Raw genomic sequence first — 22,812 nt, 5'->3', positions numbered from 1 at the left:
GTTTTAAGTCATTAGGAGTATAGATGGGTTTCCAGGATTCTGTGTGTAGTTTGAAACAGTACCTTTTGAGAGAAACTCTGATTGCCCTGGAGCATTCTCATGCCTTGTACTGTTCACTCTGATTGCCCTGGAGAGTTCTTATGGCTTGTACCGTTCACACGGGGTTCACTTCCTGCCTTCCTCCCTCCCTTAACTGAAGTTAAACTGAATGCATTAAGGAAAGAACCACCCAGTGTCACTTGTGTTTGACAACAGCCTAAGTGACATCACATTATCTAAGGGCCAAGCCAATCTACTCTGTGGTAGCCTACAAATCACCCTGCATCCCTACCCTGCTTGGTGACAGAGGACCATGAGGGTGACAACAACAGCCACTTTTTAAAGAAGTATCAGCTTGTGGCCTGAAGAGATGGCTTAGCAGTCCAGAGCAGCACTTCCTGCTCTTCCAGAGTTGGATTTCCGGAACCCACACCAGGCAGTTCACAGTTGCCTGTAGCTCCAGTTCCAGAGGGCCTGACTTCCTCTTCTGGCCTCAGACACTCCCACATACGTGCACACACCCCACTCTCACGTAATTAAAAAAACATTACTCTATGTTCTAGTTCTGTGCTGTTTGCTACTAATGTTCTCCTTTAATCTTAATGCAAACCTCTTAACATGTTTTGTGATTCATACCTGTCTGTTGCTGTGACTGACATTTGTCCAGAGAAGCGTTGCTGCTGCTCAGTTAAATGCAGGTTGCCTCCTTTAGCTTTGATCTCTCCCGTCTGATTGCCACACACACATGCACACCCTAATTCTGACTGTTATCAGGGTGGCTTTAGACCTAATAGCACAGACAGGCCAATAGTTTGTGGAGTATCACAGGAGGAAACATCCAAGTGTACTCTTGATTTTAGAAAGTTCCTGTTGCAATATATACAAGAAAGACAAGAAAGCAGTTTTTTTTAGAAACTGAACTTGAAAGATGAGAAGCTGAAGAGACCGTGCGAGGCCTGAGAGAGTTGAGGGCAAAGGCAGGAAGGAGGCTCCGTGTGGTACAGAAAAAGGTAGAGGGTGTGTGAGATGAGAAGCTGTCACAAGGGAGAGAATTGTAGACTGGGGGGGGGGGGTAAGCTGTCATGTGCTCTGTGGAAAGAGTTCCAGGATGGTGGATAATGAGGGAATGAGCCACAGCTCCAGCTCTGAGGCCCTTATGCAGCTTCTGGAGGCTCTGCTCAGATGGTCCCTACTATCAGCTCATGAAGGATGAGTCTCTCTACCTCAGGCAGATGAAGAGACCAGATAACTGGCTGAGCTGAGTTCAGACTCAGGCTCATGTAACAGCAAAGGCCCATCCTCAAGCATGGGGACCTTTATGCTCCCATGTGCAGGGACAAAGATAATAAGTCTTGAATAAACTCACTGAGTGTCCCATGAGTGGGAGGGCCTGGTGGCCACAGAGAGTCCGAAGGTCAGAGTCCTGGTACGTGGGCGTGGAGAAGAAATGCTTTGGCACAACGAAGAGAATTAACCTCACAAACCTTCCCTCTCCAGACCCCCCCCACACACACACACACATACACACACCTCAAGTTCTGAGCATGCTTGCACAAGCAATTGCCTCTCCTGGCTATCCACCAAGCCAGGGCCGGGTCCTCCGCTCTGTTGTCTATTCAGGGAGCTCTTGTACTGATTCCACTGAAGACACTTCTCTCCCTGACTTTTACCCAGTCACCTTTTACCCTATTCCTAGTGTTGACCCTGTCAAAACCCTATGATGACCCAGAGACTAGACAGACCCACAGAGGTGAGACAGATTAGGGAAAACCCGAACTCCCATTCCGGTCATCAAGGGCCAACTTCAAAGCCGGCTGTGGGGCTTCTACAAGAAGCCCCTGTGTCCATCTTCATTCCTCCTTTTTAACTGCACATCCACCGCAATGTCACACACAGAGCATCTTTACTTCAAATAGTCACTGCATTGCTTGGCACTAGAACCTGTCTGTAATCTTGCAGCTTGGGAGACGGAGGCAGGAGGATCGTCACTTCCGAGGAACCGTGGGCAACATAAAGTGCTTGTGGAACAATCTTTGTACGCTGTAAATAAGTATTGTTCTCGTTGTTCATAAAAAGCTGATTGGTCAACAACTAGGCAGGATTTGGGGGGCAGAGAGAGAATGCTGGGAAGGAGGGCGGAGTCAGAGGAATAGCCAGAGAGGAAACAGGAAGTGCAAGGTGAAAGAGAGGTACCGCCACATGGCAGAATGTAGATCAATAGAATGAATAGAAGTGGGCTAATTTAAGTTGTAAGAGCTGGCGAGTAACAAGCCTGAGTTATCAGTTAGCATTTATAATTAATATTTTCTCTGTGTGTTTAATTTGGAGCTGGCAATCTAGACAAAAACTCTGTCTACAATAATGAAAGTCCAAAAAAGAAAGAAAAAAAAAATCATATTTTAACCAAAGTAAAAATATGGCTTTCCAGAAAATGAAAAACTGAGGATCACATGTCCAATAGAAGGAAGCTTTAAGCATACTTTTAATACGTTTTTAGTGATCTTCTATCCATGTTTCAGCTGAAGCCACAGCCCACTGCCATCAGGGCCTACCTGGCCCACCTTGGCCCAGTTTGTCCTGGCTTAGGTCATCTGTCTATTTTCACCACTGCGGTTAGGAGCCTACTGACAGGTGGGCATGTGACTTAAGCCAGTTAATTGAGCTTCATTTCCTCTTCTGGCAACCAGGGACAGCCATAGCCCCTGCTTTGTAGGGATGTTACAAGGATTGCAGGAAAGCCTTCCATGAAGGGACTTCGAAGTAGGCGTGGCATGCAGCACACCTGTCCTGAGTCCTGCCTGTTTGCAAGTCCTTCCTGAAAGCAAGCATTTGTTATATTAGCTTGGGGATTTGCTTTCTATCATAAGCAGATCAAAGTTCAACGTGAAATGAAAGGCACCTAAGAGAGCGAGAGAGAGGTACAGATTTAGAGCTATTGTTGCTACAGATGAGAACCAAGGAACTAGAATAACAGTCCATGGGGGTCAGTGGACCAAGGTCAAAAGCATTTTTATGCCAAGGGTCTAGGGAGGTTTCAAAATAGCATGTGTATTGAGTCCTTCTTAGCATAGTCCTCGCCCAGCAGCACCTCAGAGATATAAGCTAGACACTTACTCTGGACTCTGGGCATCATAGGCTGCAGGCAGCTAGCTCATTCTGAGTCCAGACTGCACAGACCTTAACACAGGTCTCATTTCGAAGGCAGCCTTGGTTCTTGCCCGAGGTGGGAAGCCAAGATGCCTCAACCTGCGTCAGAAGACGCCTGGGCATTGCATAGCCACACACAGCCATTTTCTCATAGACATTTCTGGATGGAGAACAACCCCTCCAGCACAGCTCAGCACCGGGGGTCTTGATTCTTTGTTTTTAACCATTTCCTCTCTTCCTCTGTGTTCTACCCAGTGTATTTACAATGCCATTTCACCCTTCTTCTGGGAGACTAGCTACTTTCTCCTCTCCTCCAGTCCGTCTCTCTCACTCCCCTTTTCCTTCTCCCTCTTCCCCATTTAACCCTCCTTTCCCTGTTCATCTTTCCTTTGCTTCTTCACAAATGTTTACTGAGTAACTACTCATGGACTACCTCCTGGGGTGAGAGTTACAATGGAAACAGGATCATTATCCTTCTGTGACTTTAGTCTGAAAGGGAAGACAGACTGAAAAAATAATTGCCCAAATACTTGCTTAACTATACCTGCAATTATGCTATTAATAAGGCACTCATTTCTACAGAACTCGTTTGGCATTTTCTACGTCTGGTTGACTTGTCAAATAAATAGCATTAGGAGCCTCCTGGAGAGCGAGGCCTCCAGTGTCTAGTTCACATAGAGCCTGGCGCTTATATAGTGAGCATTCAGTAACTGTTTGTGGAATGAATGGAGAGAGCATAAGATACTTCAGAATACAATGTAGTGAACACATGACACAACAGCTATGAGACAGATAGCAAATCTCTTCCTCTGTCCCATCGAAGGACTCTACCAATAGACAAAAAGATGCTAGGAGCATGGGTTCCCAAGAACGGATGGATGCCAAATAGCTTAGATTCTTGGCTATTAGCTCCCCCCGCCCCTCAGGAGAACCTGCCTGGGACTATAATGAATTTCAAACTTTGTAGTTCCTTAGTGTGTTTTGTGTTATTACAATAGAACACCGCAGACTGGCAAAGTTCACTTTGTAATCCTTAGTTCTGGAGGCTAACAAGTGAAATACCAAGGCATCAGCATCTCGCGGGGCCTAACACATCATGGCGGAAAGCAGAAGCCCACTCTTGCTAGAGTCAAGCCCCACCACCAAGATAAGGACCTCCAACCTCCATCTACCCACAAAGGCGTAGGCCTGACCCAGTCAGCCCATACACGCACAGCCTCCCAACACTATTGCCCTGGGGATTAAGCCTCTGACACATGAACTGTAGGGGCATATTGAAACACGTTGAAACTGGAGCAGGGAGAAATAAAGGGACAATCACTGTACCCAACTTCATGGCCTTGCAGCATGACAGCAATTGTCTCCTGTCACAGTGGCCAAATAAGTGTCTTTCAGTTCCCACTCTCTTTCAGAGATTATTATTCTGACTACTCCAAATATGTGGGAAGCATGAAGCTATCAGACATCATTGACCCAGGGTCTGGAGAGGAGGCTCGGTGGTTGTAAGCATTTGCTGCTCTTGCAGAGGACATTGTTTCAGTTCCCAGCATCCTCCTGGTGGTTCACGATTGTAACTCCAGTGCCAGGGACCCTCTTCCGGCCTCTGAAAGCACCAGGCACACATATGGTACACACGTACACATGCAGGCCATACATCCATACATATAAAATAAAGTAAAACTTTAAAAATGGCATTTAATTGGGGGCTGCAGAAATAGCTCCATAGTTAAGAGCGCTGGCTGTTCTTCCAGAGAACCAGGGTTGGGTTCCTGTACCCATGGTGGCTCACAACTGCCTGCAACTCCAGTTCCAAGAGATCTAACACCTTCTGGCCAGCCTGTGTGTATGCACATAGGTGGCACACACACACACACACACACACACACACACACACACACACACACACAAAATTAATAAATCTTTGAAAAAAATGATTTAATGAGTTATGAAAAGAAATTGATTGAAAGAGCAGTACAGCTTATTAACTTTATTACATTTTCACTTGAAGCTACATAATGAAATAACAAGGAAGCATTAAGGATAAGAGGAAATGCAGTAGAGTTACTATTTCAGAGGTGAGCAGAAAGGGAGCAATGTCCATCATCCTTGTGACCAGATGTGTAGACATTGTAAGAGATGATCAGGTGACACGTAGGGAGACAATGGACCTGGATTTGACCTGGTTCTGACAAATATCTATCACACTTTTCAGTCACATGACAATAAATTCCATGCATTTGAACAGGGATCTCATGCCAAAAATCTAGATTGCTCTTTTGGACGGAGTTACCCTCATTATTACAGTGCAAGAATCAGGGTATTTCTAACCTTCTGGCTCAGGACACAATCAGCCTGTTTCCCCTCAACTCGTGGGAGAGGGAGGCTGATGTAAAGGCCAGTGATGTCATCTTCAGTGATGTGTGCCCTGGTGAGCACATTAGAGGGGAAAAGAGGCTCTACTCAGGGGCAAGTCATAGCTCAAAACCAGAGTTGCATTGCTGACAGGATGCTAGCAACAACAACTCTGATGACTCTGAACTAGCTCAGCATGGTTGCTTCCAGGGAGAGCCAGAGATCAGGGTATGGGCAATAACTTCCTCAGAGAGATTTCTAAGTGAGTAGCAGAGCCACGACTGCTCACAAAGGGCCTCCCCCCAAGTCCCCATAGAAAGATGTAACAATTACTGCCACTTCCTTGGTCCACCCTAGGACACTCCAGGGGCATTTTTCTACTGTCAAACGCAGACATCAGAGAGATTGCCCAGGCCCACACAGCTGACAAGAGTCAGAGCAGGTATGCAACCTGACTGTGCTCACTCTACTGTTGGCAACCTCCCCGGGAACCTGCTGTTCTCCCAACATTCTACGTATTGTAAAGCCACTGACTCAGAACATCCCAGTGCATGAAACAGTTGCAGGTTTAAATAAATAACTGTGGGAGCTTGAGGAATTTCATGCCCAAGCTGGCTAAAGGATGGGTTTGAGAGGGATGGGGGAGACGCTAACAAGAAGGAGGCAGTAGCTGCTGTGCACTGATCAATCACAGAGACTGAAACACCAGTTTCAGAGCAGCTGTGGAGGGGCAGAACCAGGTAAACTTCAAGCACAAAGACAGAAACAAGTGGAAAGAGCATGAGTTTTTAAACTCTCAAGGGTTCGCCTCTGGTGATATACTTTCTCCAGCCTCCTAAGTCTCCACAAACAGCACCACTAACGCGAGACCAAGTGCTCAAATGCATGAACCTGTGGGAGACTGATGAGGGATGTCCTTTTGCGTATATGTTTCTCTCATTGGTTGATGAATAAGCACTGATTGGCCAGTAGCCAGGCTGGAAATATAGGCGGGGCTACCAGATGAGGAGAATGCTGGGTAGAGAAAAGAGAGAAGCTGCCAGAGAGAAAGACGCCATGTAGCTGTTGGGAAATAGGATGCTGGAAGTTCTCTGCTAAGGTAAAACCATGTATAAATACATAGATGAATAGTTATGGGTTAATAATTAAGAGAGAGCTAGCTAGTAAAAAGCCTGAGCCACCGGCCAACAGTATATAGTTAATAGATGCTCCCAGACCAGGCGGGACAGAAACTCCGCCCGCAGGGGACATTCTCATTCAAAGTGCCACAAGGACTTCCCCTTTAATGGAAGAGTTCAAGTTATGCTATGAATGATTGCAAGATATCAGCAGCCTGCAACATACCATAGAGATATTTGCATAGCCATGATTATTGCTGAACTAATCATAATAGCGGGGATGGAAGCAGCCTACATGTCCATCAACAGATAAAATGACAGTGAAACGTAGCATTTTATGTAGCTGTAAAGAAAAACGCAATCATGAAACTTTCAGGAAAGTGGATTGGATTATAAATCATTGCATTAAGAAAAATAAGCCCCCTTTTTCTATTTTCCTGTTATATGGAGAGCCTATACTTAAAACTGTATGTTCAGTATTTTTTTTTTCAGATATTCTGAGAAAAAGCTTTATTGTCAAACCAGTACAAAATCCACTGGTTTTCAAGGTACTGCACCATTGGAAGTTGAAAGGAGACCATGAGAGAGGAGGAAACGATCTTTAAGGCTGGGGGGGCGGGGGCTTGAAAGATGATAGGATGCACGTGATGTGGAAGCAAAGAATAAACTGTCTAGAGAGAAAAAAGGGGCCAGCAAAAGGGAGGAGGTGAGGAAGAGAGATGGATAAGAACAAACTCTATTGATTCATACATAGGAAATGCCATAATAAAGTTATTTTGTATACAGCTTAATTAATTTAAGGGGCTAATAATGGCTCAATGGTTAGTTAAGTGCACTTGATGCTCTTCCAGAGAACCCAAGATCAGTTCCTAGCAGCAACATAGGTGGCTCAAAATTGCCTGGAACTCCAGCTCCAGGGTACCGGAGACTTTCTTCTGGATTCTGGGCAGTGGCATACACTCACACAGACACACAAGTTAATATTTTTTTAAAATACACGGTGACTTAGCAAAAATGTTCTCCTATTTCTCCTTTGCTTAAAGGCCATTGTGTTTCTCCGGGGCAAGTGTCCTCCACATATCTCATGAGTTCAGGAAGCATCGCCATCTCTATCTGAGGCTCTGGCAGAAGAGAAAGACGGGAGAGCTTCCTACGGGTTTGTCAATACTGCAGCTTGCAGTGGCCCACAGCACTATCTCTCAGGACACATCATGGCCTCACCCAATGACATAGTAACTAGGAAATCTGCGGTAGCCTGTGAACCATTTGGACACTGTTGTGTTATTGAGCAACTGCAACAGACCATGCAACCTGTCCAGAAATGTACTGTTGTGTTACACAAGTGCCTGCCGTCCATTGGCCTTTGCCAGGCCTTGCTGTGTGAACAAAACACAATGACCATAGTTTTCTCATTCTTCTCCCTCCTCCTCCCATTCTTCCTCCTCTTCGTCACCCTTTCCTCTTTCTCCTCACCCTCCTCATCCATCCTCACCCTCATCTGCTCTACAACTGCTACAATCCCTAGGCCACAGGTTTAGATCTGATTAGTTGGGAGCCAATTAAAACTTATTAAACAAACCTCCAAAGTGTGTTTCCCAGGGACCATTCCAAGAACATTCATTCTTTCAGATATTAATAAGTATTCTGAGAAACAGCTTTATTGTCAAGTAAACAAATCCTGGCAGCTATCATGGATTTTTACCACAGTATGCTTTAAAGAGATATGCTGTTGGAAGGGTTTCCAACGGGTGTATCCGGAAGAAGGGTGCCAAAGAGTCAAGTTAGTATCCCCAAGTTCCATAAGTACTCTTGTCAACTAATGTGTCTGATGACTCCTCCCTGATGGCCCTTTTGTCCCTTACCCATGTCCTGTCTCCATCCTTACAAAAGAACAACATAGTCTGGCACTGGTACACTGAACTGCCACACACATCATCGCTGAACTGGATCCCAGTGACTGGGAAATAAAAGCTCAGCAAATAAGGCAGCCTCCAACTCTTGACTCCCTGATGGTAATAGCAACATCTGCAATAGTCAGACACTACCGTGCTCTATCTTAACTGAGCATAGAACTTTTACCATGCTTACTTCACTATGGACAGGGAGAATAGATTTTCAAATGTTTGGAGTATGCAGAAAAAAAAAAAAAAAGGCAAAAAACAAACAACCAAACAAGCAAAACCGGGAAATGACTGCCTTAACATGATGTTTCATGACTAGATGAAATAATGTAGAAATAGCACTTCCACCCATAACCATTTGTTATTTTTGTTTGTTTACATGTTCATGTGTATGGCATATGTGTTTGCGTGTGTGGGGGCACATGTGCACATGTGTATGTGAACATGTATTCAGAGACCAGAGATGAATGTCAGATGGCTTCTGATTTAGCTGTAGGGTTACCATGCACACTGGGTTTTTAAAGCATGTCCTTAAGATCTGAAATCTGGTCTTGGGTTGTATGACTAGAGCCTTTTCCATTGAGTCATTTTCCCAAGTTTCTGTTTATTTGCTTGTCTTGAAGACAACAGTAGCATTTGGGTGGCTAAGGCCCGAGGCCTTTGATTTTGAGGCTAGCTTGGCTATATTATGAAACCTTTGATTTTGAGGCTAGCTTGGCTATATTATGAAACCATCTCTTAGAAGACAAGGGTTGATCATACCCCTCCCCCCATTCTAGTACAAGTACTACATGCACATACCTAGAGATTTTTTTAATGAAGTTAAATCAAAGGTAAACTCCATCCCCCACCTTTCTTTTACTTACCACAAGACGTGGAATCAATCCATGAATAAATTGTCATCTAGATGGCAAATAAGAGGACTCTATGGTCCGCAATCAAATAGCCTGAACTGGAGATACACTTGGGGACAGAATTCAGAGAGGTGTGAGGGGAGAGGGCTCATGATGAAGCAAGTCCTGCATTGTTGAGGATGCAGAGTACGGGAACTAGGCCACCCATCGGGATAGTAGATACACTTTTTGTCCCACTGCTTTTGGAGACCATATGTTCTCCTGTAATGAGATGCACAAGTTGAGGCCCAGCAGCTCTAAAAAGAGGTACAGAAAGGAAAGACTAGCAATGAAAAATTACAAAGAGCAGATTGTCTTAAAAGCCCTTTATACCGTACATCTGTTTAAAACCATGTTGGTATAGAATGAAACTGGAAATCAAATGGAAACACCAGGAGGCTTTAGAGAGAGCCAGGCCTTGAGAAAGGGGTTATTAAGGATGTATTAATGATGTATTAAAATTGTAAGGGATCAGTGGTTTTAATAAAGAATTTTTGACAATCAAAACTCCAGCTTATATTTCCCCCATTATGAAAAATAAAGCTATTTTATCTTTTACTTAACTTTTATCATAAAACTGTGAAAAAACCAGGGGAACAAAATTGGGTTAAAGGGTCATCCCCAACCACATTGAAACCTTAAATAATCCTAAGGTCTAAAGTCAACTCTTTCTCTTTTCTTTTCTTTAAAAAAAAAAAAAAACAAACAAAAAAACAGCGTTTTGGAGGCTGTCCTGGAGCTCGCTCTGTAGACCAGGCTGGCCTCAAACTCACAGAGATCCGCCTGCCTCTGCCTCCCAAGTGCTGGGATTAAAGGCGTGTGCCACCATTGCCTGGCTAAAATCAACTCTTGCTTGTTAACAATTGATTTCACAATAGCACTCTTATCAGTAGCCCCAATTACTGAATAGGAACATAGTTAACAACTGAATGCCTTATTCAGTCTTGTACCTAATAGTCAAGTTTCCATCCTAATCCCCTCTGGTGAGATGTCAACATGGAAAAAATGAGTGATTCACAGCAGAGATTTCTAGTGTCTAAAGACAGTGAACCAGACGAATATGGACTTCTCAGCTCAGTCACAATGGAATAGAAACTCCTTTGACACCAGGAGAACGCAGCCCATAGACTCAACTAAGCGGAGATCATAGGGGCTCACAGAGACTGAAGCGGCAATCAGAGAGCTTTCACGGGTCTGAGCTAGGTCCTCTGCTTATGTTTTATGGTTGTGTAGCTGGTCAGTGTTCTTGAGGGACTCCCAGCAGTGGGAGTGGGGCTGTCTCTGACTCTTTTGCCTGCTCTTGGGGTCCTTTTCCTCCTACTGGGTTGCCTCATCCAGCCTTGATATGAAGGTTTATGCCTAGTCTTAGTGTAACTTGGTAGACCATGTTTGGTGGATATCCCTGGGAGACCCACTCTTTTTTCTTGGGGGGGGGTGATGTAAGAGGAGTAGATCTGGGAGGTTGGCATTTCCATGAGACTGCTGTATAGAAAGGTGTTCCAATGTGAAAGGATGGCGTTAGTAAAAGCGCGGACATAAGAAAGCATGTGGGGCACTGCAGGGGGCAGCACTGCACACACTGCAGGGGACAGCACTGCACGCACTGCAGGGGGCAGCACTGCACGCACTGCAGGGGGCAGCACTGCACACACTCAGGGGGCAGCACTGCACACACTGCAGGGGACAGCACTGCACGCACTGCAGGGGGCAGCACTGCACTCACTGCAGGGGACAGCACTGCACGCACTGCAGGGGACAGCACTGCACGCACTGCAGGGGACAGCACTGCACGCACTGCAGGGGGCAGCACTGCACTCACTGCAGGGGACAGCACTGCACGCACTGCAGGGGACAGCACTGCACGCACTGCAGGGGACAGCACTGCACGCACTGCAGGGGGCAGCACTGCACACACTCAGGGGTCAGCACTGCACACACTCAGGGGGCAGCACTGCACGCACTGCAGGGGACAGCACTGCACTCACTGAGGGGGCAGCACTGCACGAACTGCGGGCGACAGCCTGGCGAGACTCCCAAACAGCGCTGAGTGGGAGGAAGTGAGACAGGTGTGGCTGGAAAGATCTCAAACAAGTTTCAAAAGACCAGGAACCGGCACCAAGAAGTCTGAAGTGGCCACAGAAGTTTGTCAGCTAAGTAATAGTGAGGCCAGATCTCTCAACAAGAGACAAATATTCATTTCCTTCTCAGTAACTAAAGAGCCCAACTTCCTCTACTTTTCCATGCCTTGACCCTTCTTCATGAAAGCAGACAAACTGCCCGGCCGCAGAGATTCTCCCTGCAAAGCGAATCCGGGTTTCTCCTCTTGCTTTCTGGCAAGCGGCTTGGTGAAGAGAAGGCATCACGCAGCTGGGAAAACAGGAGTTTGTTTGGCTCTGAGCAGTGTGGGGAGTGCTGGTGTGGGCAGTGAGTCAGCTCCTTCCTGAAAGTCTGGGTCAAGGGAGTCCACACCACAGCCTTGTTTACCGGCTCTTGCTCTCACTGTCCAGAGCGCTGGTTCTGATTGCTGCAAAGGTGTATGCGGTCACCGCTGGCCTAAAACCCTGTAATTCCGCTGACAAAATGATATGACCAGGATTACTGTGACCCCGTTTTCATACTCCAGTTTATCTGAAAGAGCTGGATGAAGAGTGGAGTGTTGTTTTCTCGTGGTTTGTGTTCCTGGTTGACCACAGTCATGTGTGGGAATGAGCCTGCAAGCTGTTTGCTGGGCTGGCAGATTTGGAGGGGAGATGATGAGTGACCTGTCTGAAGCAACTCCTCCAGCCCAGACATGTGGGGTGAGAGCTAATCAATCAAACCTGCTGAGGTCTGCTCCCAGCCCTGTAGACACCCGGGATGCCAGGGTAAATGAGACAATCTCTATCAGTCTAGGAACTGGGCTGGAAACTCACTGGAGGGAGACTTCAGCCCAAACTGTCTAGCACAGGGTAAACACCAAATGTCTAAATGAACAGGTATAATTCAGTTTTGCACAGGTACTCACAAACACCTGTTATTAGCCACTGTGTACTAGGTACATAAGCAGGATAGCATCCATACTCTCGAACTGCCCACAGCCTTGAGAGAAGAGTGCTGCCTGTATCAGTGGAAGCATCCCAAGAGCCCTGGGACCCCACTAAATTCCTCCACCTGGATTCTCCTCTGGAGATCATGGATCTCAGTACCAGATGCTGAACAGCTGGCATCAGAGAGATATTCCAGAGCCTTCTTCTATTGCTGCACCCATTCTGACTGGTGAACTCTCTGCTTTTCTGTGATAATATATGTGTGTCTCTGCTTCAGGTAATAGCAGAGGTACAAGCCATTCTTCATGGGCCCAGAGACCATGATCTGAGGAAGGAAGCCTCCCCCAGGACCCCAGAAGCAGAAGTATTCCATTTGGTCTACTCCAAGCTCCTCCCGACTATCATGAGCACTGTTCAAACTCAGGCCTCAAGGAGGCATGGGAGGCAAGGGGCTCCAGCGTCATCTGCGGCAATAATAAAATCTAGAGGCAGAAAATGAATTTGAAATAGCATGATGCATTTCCATTTTAAGGGCTGATTTAATATTTTGAAAGGATGACCTGATAGGAATAACCTCTATTTTATTTTAATACTTTCATTATTTCGGAATAGCAGTGCAGATGGTTGCTGTCAGACAGTACAAATGCCCTGGCCTTAGACACATGTGATCAATCATGATCCAGGCCTATTTTAAAACCACTTAAGGTAGCCTCTGTTTCTGTCCCTTGCAGACACGCTGCTGAGAACTTAGAAACCCTGCGGGATCTTTTGCCATTCCGAAGAAGAGAGAGAATAAGAGGGAACAAGGCATGAGAATAGAGGAATGTGGTGCAGGGGGGAGGGGAAAGGGGTGTTTTCTCAGATTCTCCTCACAGTGGTGCAGGGGGAGGGGGGAGGGGAGTGTTTTCTCAGATTCTCCTCACAGTGGTGCAGGGGGGAGGGGAAGGGGGTGTTTTCTCAGATTCTCCTCACAGTGGTGCAGGGGGGAGGGGAAGGGGGTGTTTTCTCAGATTCTCCTCACAGTGGTGCAGGGGGGGAGGGGGGTGTTTTCTCAGATTCTCCTCAAGGCTCCAGAATACAGATTTATATAATGCTCAGGCTGGAAGGTCAATGTCTACCATGAGAGCATCAGGTATTTCCCAGGCACTTCCTCAGTGAGGACCACAATGGTTTCCCGCATATGTGGGAACTATTCTTGGCTCGGATTTCATAAGGGGAAAAAAAAAAAGTGAAACCAATTAGAAGTGTCAGTGTTCTCCAGCTGTGATTGACTTTGGCTTCCTAAAATCTCATCAGGGCTGGTGAGAACATGCTGGAGCTTTCCAGGTGAACAGAGGATAGCATTTCAGATAAGGCATAGAGTGGCAAGAGCCACACCCCAGAGGTCTAAGTATAGTGTATGATGCTACAATCATCAGAGATTTGGGGGGAAACACAGAGGCTTGAGTAGTATTCGGCAGAAAAATTAGACATGGTTTCACATGAAAGTGTGCAACAGTGTGAAGGAAATGGGGGGGGGGGGCAATGCAGGAAAGGGACCAGAGCAGACCCAGGAGTTTAGTCTCTAGGACCTAGCAGCAAATTGTTCAACAGAAGTGCTGTGTAACTGAGTGGCTTAAGTCACAGGGTGTTGAGTCAGGCACTGTTCAGTGTCTTAAGGGGTCATAACAAAGTACCACAAACTGACGACTCAAATGTCAGAAGTGTATTGTCTGACAGCTCCCGAGGCAGATGCAAGAAGTTCTGTCCAGAGAGAGAAGCCCGTTTCTCCTGTGCCTGTTGGCTTTTTGACAATCACTACATTTCTTGGCTTGTAGGTGGAGGCAGGGGATGCAGTTATGCCCACAGCAGGCTTTTGGGCGAATTCTTCTACTTATTGGCTGGGTGTCACTGGAAGCATCACCTACTGGGTATCTTGAAAAACTGTTTTCTCTCTTTTCACCCCAGTTACCTGTCTACAATTTCTTTGTTTTGAGAAACAATGTCTTACAATGTAGCCCAGGCTGACCCTGTGCTCTCTATCCTACTTCTCTATTCGCCCCCATCACCAACACACACACACACACACACACACACACACACACACACAGTAGGACTACAGGTATAAACCACCAGGCCTGACTCAAAGCAAATCTTTTATTTTATTTATTTATTTATTTATTTATTTATTGCAAAGTGTCTGCTGACCATCCCTGCTTACAGTTGTGTTCACAGCTCTGAGGGAAACCAGTCCTTGGCACCCACTTCCAAGACTGGAGACAGAGATGCCCTTGACACACATCTTCACCTGGCTCGTTTCTTTTCTCTCCCCCCACCCCCGACCCCTGGAACCTAGCCTTGCCCCTGAAGCCTTTTCATTCACTGAGGGTTTTCTGCACTTTCTAGCTCACACACAGACTTGCTTTTTATGGGCTTAATTTGGGGGCGATAAAAAGTAACAGCTCTCAACCCAGATTTTCTTCACCCTTTTGCTGGGACTGTGGTAAATGTCACCACGCCATGGCATGACTCAGAGCACTGGCATTAACTGTTGTTAATTCATCGGTCTCCTGGGTTTCTTGTGAGAGTAAGTGACTAAGTCGAACTCAAGGCGCCAGTCCTCATGGTCCTCAATGTCTTGTCCCAATAACGATGGAGACCTAGCAGTGGCTGTATTACCTCCGTGCTTCCCCAGGTCACGTGGGGACCTCCTGCTTCTGTAAGCTAGGATGGAACATGGGTTTCTCTGAGGGTTTGTCACTGTCAACATTTGCTCCTGGGGGCTCTTTGAAGTCAAAGTGTTTTTCTTTCGTCTTGATTTGTTTTGTTTTTCTGTCTGTGAGACTCTTCATGTGACCCCAGTACCCAGAAGAGTGACTAAAATAGAGGCACAGCTCAATCCCGTGAATGTTGGCAAGTGCTGGCCTTTGTGTGCAGAACTGCTGGGATGGGGATCAGTGTTCTTCCGGTCTTCCTGTGCTCCACGGACTCTCTCCTGACTCATAGGCTGACCCCATTGCAGCCACTCTCTCCCCATCCAGTCACCTTCAGGCACAGAGTCAGGGAGATCTTGTCCCCGAATGCTCCGCGTCTAATTGTAATCCCAGCACTTAGGAGGTTGAGGCAGGCAGATGTCTGTGGGTTTGAGGCCAGCCTGGTCTATATACAGATTTCCAGGACAGCCAGAGCTACATAGTGAGACCCTGTCTGGAAAAACAAAGCAAACGAGCCCACGTCTACAAGATTCTTGCCGCTCAGCAGCTTCTGTTTCAGCCCGGAAAGCACTCGGCACACGGACATGGTGTTACTGGGATGGGTGTTCCCAAACGGTGCTGGGCAGTAGCGCCTGCCACACCTAAGATGAATGAGATGTGATTTCTTGGGCTCTACTCGGGCACACTGAGTCAGAGCCTCTGGGGAAGAGGCCCAGACCCCTGCATTTGGAAATTCCTTCTGGGAGTCCCAGGGCACATCAGCTCAGGACCCACTGACCTAATCCCTGAGGTCATTCTAAGGCAGTGCTTCTTAGCTGGGCCTTGGGTACTCTAAGTGACATTTGATAGTGTCTGGAAACATTTTTGGTGGATGTAACTGAGCAGGAGCCACTGGCATCTGGTATATGGAAGCCAAGAAGACACTATGTACACAGACTATCCTCTCTGCCCCCAGGAGCAAATGTCAGTCATCTGGGGTTGGAGCATCACTCTAGCCCTCCCCTCTTCCCTAGAGCATTTTCTGGGCACCATTTTGTCAGTGTGTTAAGCATCAGGACTGAGAAAATGCCGAGGAGGTGACCCTTGACACACTGGAGAGAGTACCGCCTGTGGGTGGGTTGGGATCCGTCAAGGCGGGTAGACAGGGGACACCTCCCATGCTGGCACACGCTGCATTTCTTCTAGTATGCTAGCAACGCCATCTCATGCGATCTCCGAAGCGCCTTCCTACGGACAGTTCTCTGCATTTTACAGACAGCACCACTTAAGTGCCGAGATGTCAAACAACTTGTCTGCGTTTCCACAGCCAGGGGATGCTGAAAGAGGAATTTGGATCCAGATCTCTGACTCCAGAACCTACAAGGAAGTAGTTGCCAATTAGACAGCAAAGAGGATAAATCCGAGTTGCTTTTAAAATGCAGTTTACCTGTGTGGCATGGGCTGAATCGTACTCTGCTCTTAAGTTCATGTGTTGAATCCCCCAACCTCTAGTACCTTACTTAGAATGTGGTCATGCATTTGGAGGCAAGGTTTTCAAAGAGGTCACTAATCAAGACGAGGCCTTCAAGGGAAGCTCTCCTCAGGTAAGTCCACAGGTGCACAAGGGTGTGGGAGGGTATAGTGAGAGGAAAGCTTTAGGAGAAATCAAACCAGCCAACAGCGACCTTGGACTTCCGCCCTCCAGAATGGCAAGAAAATAAGGCTATCGCTTAAGCGTCCATTCTGTGTTGCTTAGCCGTGGCTGCCCTGAAAGAACAATAAATACATCTTGCTTCTTCCCTGAGAGCATCTTTTTTTTTTTTTAATGGTGTGCAAACATAATGTTACTTACCTACAGTGTTGTGTCCTCTGCTATAGAATAAAAGGGAATGCTGAGCCCTTCTATTTCCCCTGTTTGCGGGAGACAATGCCTGTGGCTTTGGTAGCAGCCAGCATTCATCAAAGAAACTGAAGAGCAGGAAAGAGCCCTGAAAGGGTCAGAATGTGGCAGACCGTGCCACCAGGGGACTGAGACCGGCTTTCCTCCTGTTTCACAGAGTAGCTGTTGAGCTGGGTGTGGTGGCATATACATTTAATCCACCACTTGGGATGCAAAAGCAGGCAGACCTTTGTGAGTTCAAGGCCAGCCTGGTCTCCATAGTTCCAGGACAGCCAGTGAGACTGTCTTAAAAGAGGATTGGGGGCTTTTGGACATCTGGTCAGGCTAAGAGCCTACTTAGTAGAGCCCTGGAGCTGAAGGCTGGGGTTAAAGGTAACCCTGCTCCTTGCAGTGGAGAGCACAGACAGCCGCAGGGAAGTTAGGATGTGTCTGTCTGCTCCTGGATACTGACACAGGATAGCCAGCCAAGGTCAGTCAAAGCGGAGGCTGGCTCTGCCATGAGCCCAAAAGAGATGGAAGAGTCGTGTTAGACAGGAGTAAGCCAGAAGCTGAAAAACAAACTATGTGATATTTTTGTGCCCTAAATCTGTGAATTGAGGAGTCTCAGCAGCCACAATTCGTTTTCAGAACCAGAGTGCCAAAAGGCAGTGTGGAAGGGAAAGGGAAAGCTAAAACACTTCTTCCAGGAAAAGAGGAGCATGGGGCAGGAGGCAGCCTAAGGGCCAGTGTTTTTCCTTTGCTTGTTCATCTCCCGCTAGGACTAATTATGCTTGTCTTCTGCAGCGTTGGAGGGATGGGGCTAAGATTAGCAAGTCAAGCAAGTGGGGGAAATGCTGTGTGAGAGAGGATCTAATTAGTGAGGCCAGCACCCAGAGCAGGCCGGGAGCTGCTGCCCTTTCTGCGAATCCCACCCAAGCCTCCAGCGCTGAGAGAAGAGCTCATTTTCCTCCAGCCCTAGAACTCGGTGATGCTTCCGGAGTGGAGGACACACAAATGCAAGCTCCTCTCAGAGCCACCGCCAGAAGGGAAGGCTGGGGAGCTGGTGCTTTTCCCTCTACACTGGCTGGTCTGTGTGTGCAGAGGGCAGAGGACACACACACAAGCAGAGCCTGGGAGCCAAGTGAGTAGGCAACGACACAAGAGGACCTAGGTTCAAATCCTGGCTCCTCCGTTTCCAGGTGAGGAGAATTTAGGTAAAACAATTACATATGGGGCCCGGATTCTTTATTTACCCAAATAGGGATAACACTTGTAACGTTTGATTGTCTTGGGGTGGGCGCATACCACCCTTGTATGAGTAAACGCTGATTCATACTGCTGTCAATATTACTTGGTCCCCAGTGGGTGCTTGAAATACTGGGCTGGCTTGAATGCCCTTGTCCAACACATGCTTACTGCAGGGTCTGTTGTGGTCCAGGGAATATGTGTGCTGCATATCCGGGTGTGGGAGCCACAGAGACTGTCCTTACAGAGGTGATTGACAGGTACAGCAGGTGATGGGCGCCATGCACTCAGATCCTCCCGAAGCCTTGCTTTCTCCTACTTGAGCTGCTTTTTAAAAACAAATGCTCTGTCTGGAGGCTCAGGCATGTTATCCCAAAGTGTGGGAGGTAGAAGCAGAAGAGCAGACAGTTCAAGGTCATCTTCTGCTATTTGCCAGTTCCAGTCCAACAAGGGCTACATGGAAGTTTCCAGCCACAACCCACACCCTTAAATAAAGGGGGAGGGGGAAAGCCAGCCAAAATCTTTCTCGGGGCTCCCACCATGAGAACCAAATATTAGAGCACCCTAATCTAGCTAAGAAAGAATTGAGAGCAATGTACAGTATGAAGGATGGAGCTAGTCTGGGCCCTTCTCTCCTGGGCTGCAGTTCAACCTGTTATGTAAGTGGAAGGCTGGCTGCAGGGAGAGCCAGGCTGGCTGGTTCCGGGAGAGGAAAGACCGGTTCTCACCAGCCCTACTCCACACTCATCTGAGCTGCTAACTGACTGCTGTTGGTGAAACGTTTAGTTAACTTCTTTATAGTAAGTTGGGTTATATGGTGCCACAGCAGCCTGCATGTCAGCATCTGTGTGGTTCATGGGATGTTCCCAGCAGCGATGAGAAGTGTGTGAGCTTATTCAACTCTTCCTTCCTTCCTTCCTTCCTTCCTTCCTTTCTTTCTTTCTTTCTTTCTTTCTTTCTTTCTTTCTTCATTTGAGGAATAAAATCAGGCTGTGGACAGACTTCCATTGGATTCTACAGTTAGACAGCAAGAGCTCTGCTCCAGGGTCCTCAGGTGCAATTTCCACCATGCTGCCTGAGACTCGCTTGCTGATCGCCACAGATGGAGCAAGGGCTGGTTGCAGACACGGGGGAGAGGTGGCGTGGGTAGAGCAGGGTCCACATTGCCTGTGTTGTTAGCCGCTTATAGCCAGAGCTGCCTCGGGAGTAGTGCAGTGCAGGCTAGCCTCACTACTGATTAGCTTGGACAGGTTACCTTCTATTTTTAGATCTCAGTTTTCTCTTCTGCAAAAAAAAAAAAAAAAAAAAAAAAAAAAAAAAAGCTCATGGAACAAACTGGCAAGGTGGTAATTCCAGTTCTGTAATTCCAGAACTCAGGAGTCAGAGATGTAAAAATCTCAAGTTCAAGACACTCAAAGAGGAAAAGGGCACAGGGTGATTACTTATGTCTGTGGTAGGGCGCTTGCCTAGCATGCAAGAGGCCCTGGTCCAACACCAGTGCAGAAAGGAAAAGCATCGCTAAGGATGCAGAGAAATTAGAATCTGAACACTGTCGCGGACGCGGACGTAGTGGCTGCAGGGGTCCCCAGCCTGGAAGCACTTTCCCTGCGCCCAGGGCACTTTTATTTTTCTCAACACTTACACTTTAGCCGGTTGATTGCCACATGCTCAGAACAACTTGAATGAGGCTTCCCAAACAATACAATGCCAAGTGCAAAGTCTCAATTCATCAGGTGCCACAGTTTTCCGGTTGCCCGAACCAAGTTTTGCATACGCTTTTGTATCCTCGGGGAACTCTCAGACAAGATTCACACAGAGGGACAAAAGGTATCAGCTCAACAAAGGACGAATTAGGGCTAGGTGCTACCTCTCCCAACTCTCCTGAGCTCCGCCCAGTGGGGGGTTAGGGCTAGCTGCTGGCACTCTGGCTCCAGACCAGCAGGATCCTGCTACAGTACATCGTCAGTAGTAGGAATGTAAAAGGGCACAACCACCGTGGAAAAAGAGTTTCGCTGTCCTTCAAACGTTAAAAGCCTTTCGACCTTACCTTTCAGTCACTTCACTTCTGCACTGAGCATATCCTCGAAAGCAAAGAAAGCAGGATGGGAAGAAAGGCATTTGTGGTCATTTTCATAGACAAATCATTACAATAGTGAAGGGTCCACCAGACAAAGAGCAAATGGATCAGGGACACACACGAAGGGACAGTATTTGCAAGATCTTAAAAAGTAGTAGTTTCCTTCTACACCGGCCTCAGTGTGGTTGAAGATCTTAAGCTAAGTGAAATGTACCCAATTCTAAGACAGAAAGGATGGTGGGTGGAGCTAGTCTTCAGTATATATAAAGCTCTGGAGTTTCACAGCTCACCATCAACTCGGTTAACAAAGAACTGAGCATTTGAAGTGGCTGAGGTGGTAAAGCTTATGTGTGTGTTTCACCACAATTTAAAACCATCCTACGTCCGAGGAATGTTGTGTCAAGTGAGAGACATCGACTGTTGCCCTGAACTCTCCAAATGCCCCCAAACCAAAGCACCTTGTGCTTTAGGAAAGGTTCCACTCTCCAGACGGTAATGGGAGCACACAGACTTTACCCAGTATGGACGCCACACAAAGAGCTTGATATCAGGGTGAGTTCTGGGGTTGCGGTAAGTAAAGTCTGGGAGGTACTTTGGGTGCAAATGCTGACTTCAAAGCAGCTGTTTCGAATACCCACCGTCCCTGGACTAGCCTCCAGGCAGGGCCAGATGAGTGAGGCCCCACTCAGGTGACTACCTTACCCAGGTGCTTGCTGCTACCCAGCTGCCCAATATTCCAGTGGGGAAAGAAAGAGTCAGGAAATACTTAGTCACCCTCAAATGGCAGGTTTCTCTGTCCTCAATAGTGTTTGGCCAGGCTCTGTGTGGCCAGATGCTGTCCAGTGAGTGGGTCTGAAGCTGGGCTCAGCTCCAACATTCCACCAGATTCATCCAGGGCGGTTGTTGACAGAGAATGGATGAAAATCCTGAGTTAGTTCACAGTGTGTTTGTTTCAACGAGGGTTACAAAGCACCTTTTTCCTAAGAATTTTATAGGCGTATATTGTGTATTTGCTCTGCAGCCATTGTAGAGGGCTGGGATTATAAAACAGCAAGCCACAGCTGCCCCTCGCTGCCCTTGGGTTTGCAGTCAGCTGCATAGATGAGTGCTTGGTGGCTGGTGACCGACGGTCACGGATGTGGCCTACGGATGTGGCCTACGCTGCGTTATTTAATCTATGCGAAAGAGGTAGACGGAGGAGGAAGAAGAAAAGAAGGAAAAGTTAGCTGGTGAAGTTCTATGATTTTTCCAGCCAAAATTCCATGGCTTAGACAGGCTCCATATGTGGTCCATTCAATTCTGCTACTCTGGGTCATCCTGGGACACAATGGCTTCTCAGAGCCTGCTGCAAAGCAAATGCAAAGTGTGAGCAGAGATGGGCCATAGCACTTTGGTGGAGCGACTTTTTTTTTGACAACTGGATAGAATTATTTTAAAATTGATCTTGTAAGGTCCTCAAGACAGCTCAGAAGGTAAAGGTGTTTGCTGTCAAGGCTGATGACCTGAGTTCAATCCCTGGGATATACTCGGTGAACGGAGAGAACTGACCCCTGCAAGCTGTCCTCTGACCTCTACACCTGCACACCCTTCCCCCACAATAAGTAAACGGAATTTTTAAAAATTGGCCTAGCGTTTCCTATGTTGGTTATTGCTTTGAAGTGACTTGCTTGCTTATGCTTTACAAGTCTGTTGATCTGCACTGGGTTGGGATGAAGTAGCAGCTGCCTTGCCACAGACAGCTTGAGAAGCAATGCAATGGCTAGCAACAGTAGGCCTGGACGTCACTGGGCAAACAAAGGTTTACCCCACACCTGTTCTTGCTGTCCTTTGTCACACCACACTTACTTTAGCTTTCATTCTGATAGACCGTCTTCTCCAGTCCCCAAAAGGCTTGCATTTTACTATCCCTTCTCAGCCTCGGTTGCTGGCTAGCCACTGACTTTCCACTTACCTTCCTCGTGCTGCCCAACACAAGTTAGTGCCAGCCACTCGTGCCTACTTTACACTTGGCATACAGCAAGCCAAATGGGAGGGCGACGCAAGTGTGAATACAATGGGCGTCAAGGACTTGTTCAGAAAGTAAGTTAAACTAGCTCCTTAACAATTTAACAGTTATTCTGTGCTGACAATGATGCACAGAATTGTTCTATATTCATTTAAATAAGATAAATCTATAAAATTAAGTACAACTGATTCTCTGCATTTTTTTTTTTTAAAGTGGGACTGATAGGAAATCACATATACGGCCTTCACATTCTGTGTGTTTTTATTTGAGGGGAGATGGTGGCGGGAAGTTTTAGATATAATGTCACTATGTAGTCCAGTTTCACTATGTAGCCCACACTCATATCAAACCTGCAATTCTCCTGCCTTAGTTTTCTGAGTGCTTGGATTACAGGTGTGAACTACTGTGCCCACCGAGTATGTGTGAGTCCCAGGATGTCAGGTGCCGCGTTCCTAGAA

Source organism: Phodopus roborovskii, unplaced genomic scaffold, assembly GCF_943737965.1.
Source record: "Phodopus roborovskii unplaced genomic scaffold, PHOROB, whole genome shotgun sequence".
In the NCBI taxonomy this organism is placed as follows: domain Eukaryota; kingdom Metazoa; phylum Chordata; class Mammalia; order Rodentia; family Cricetidae; genus Phodopus; species Phodopus roborovskii.
The sequence above is the reverse complement of the archived record's forward strand: the minus strand, read 5'-3'. Positions refer to the sequence as shown.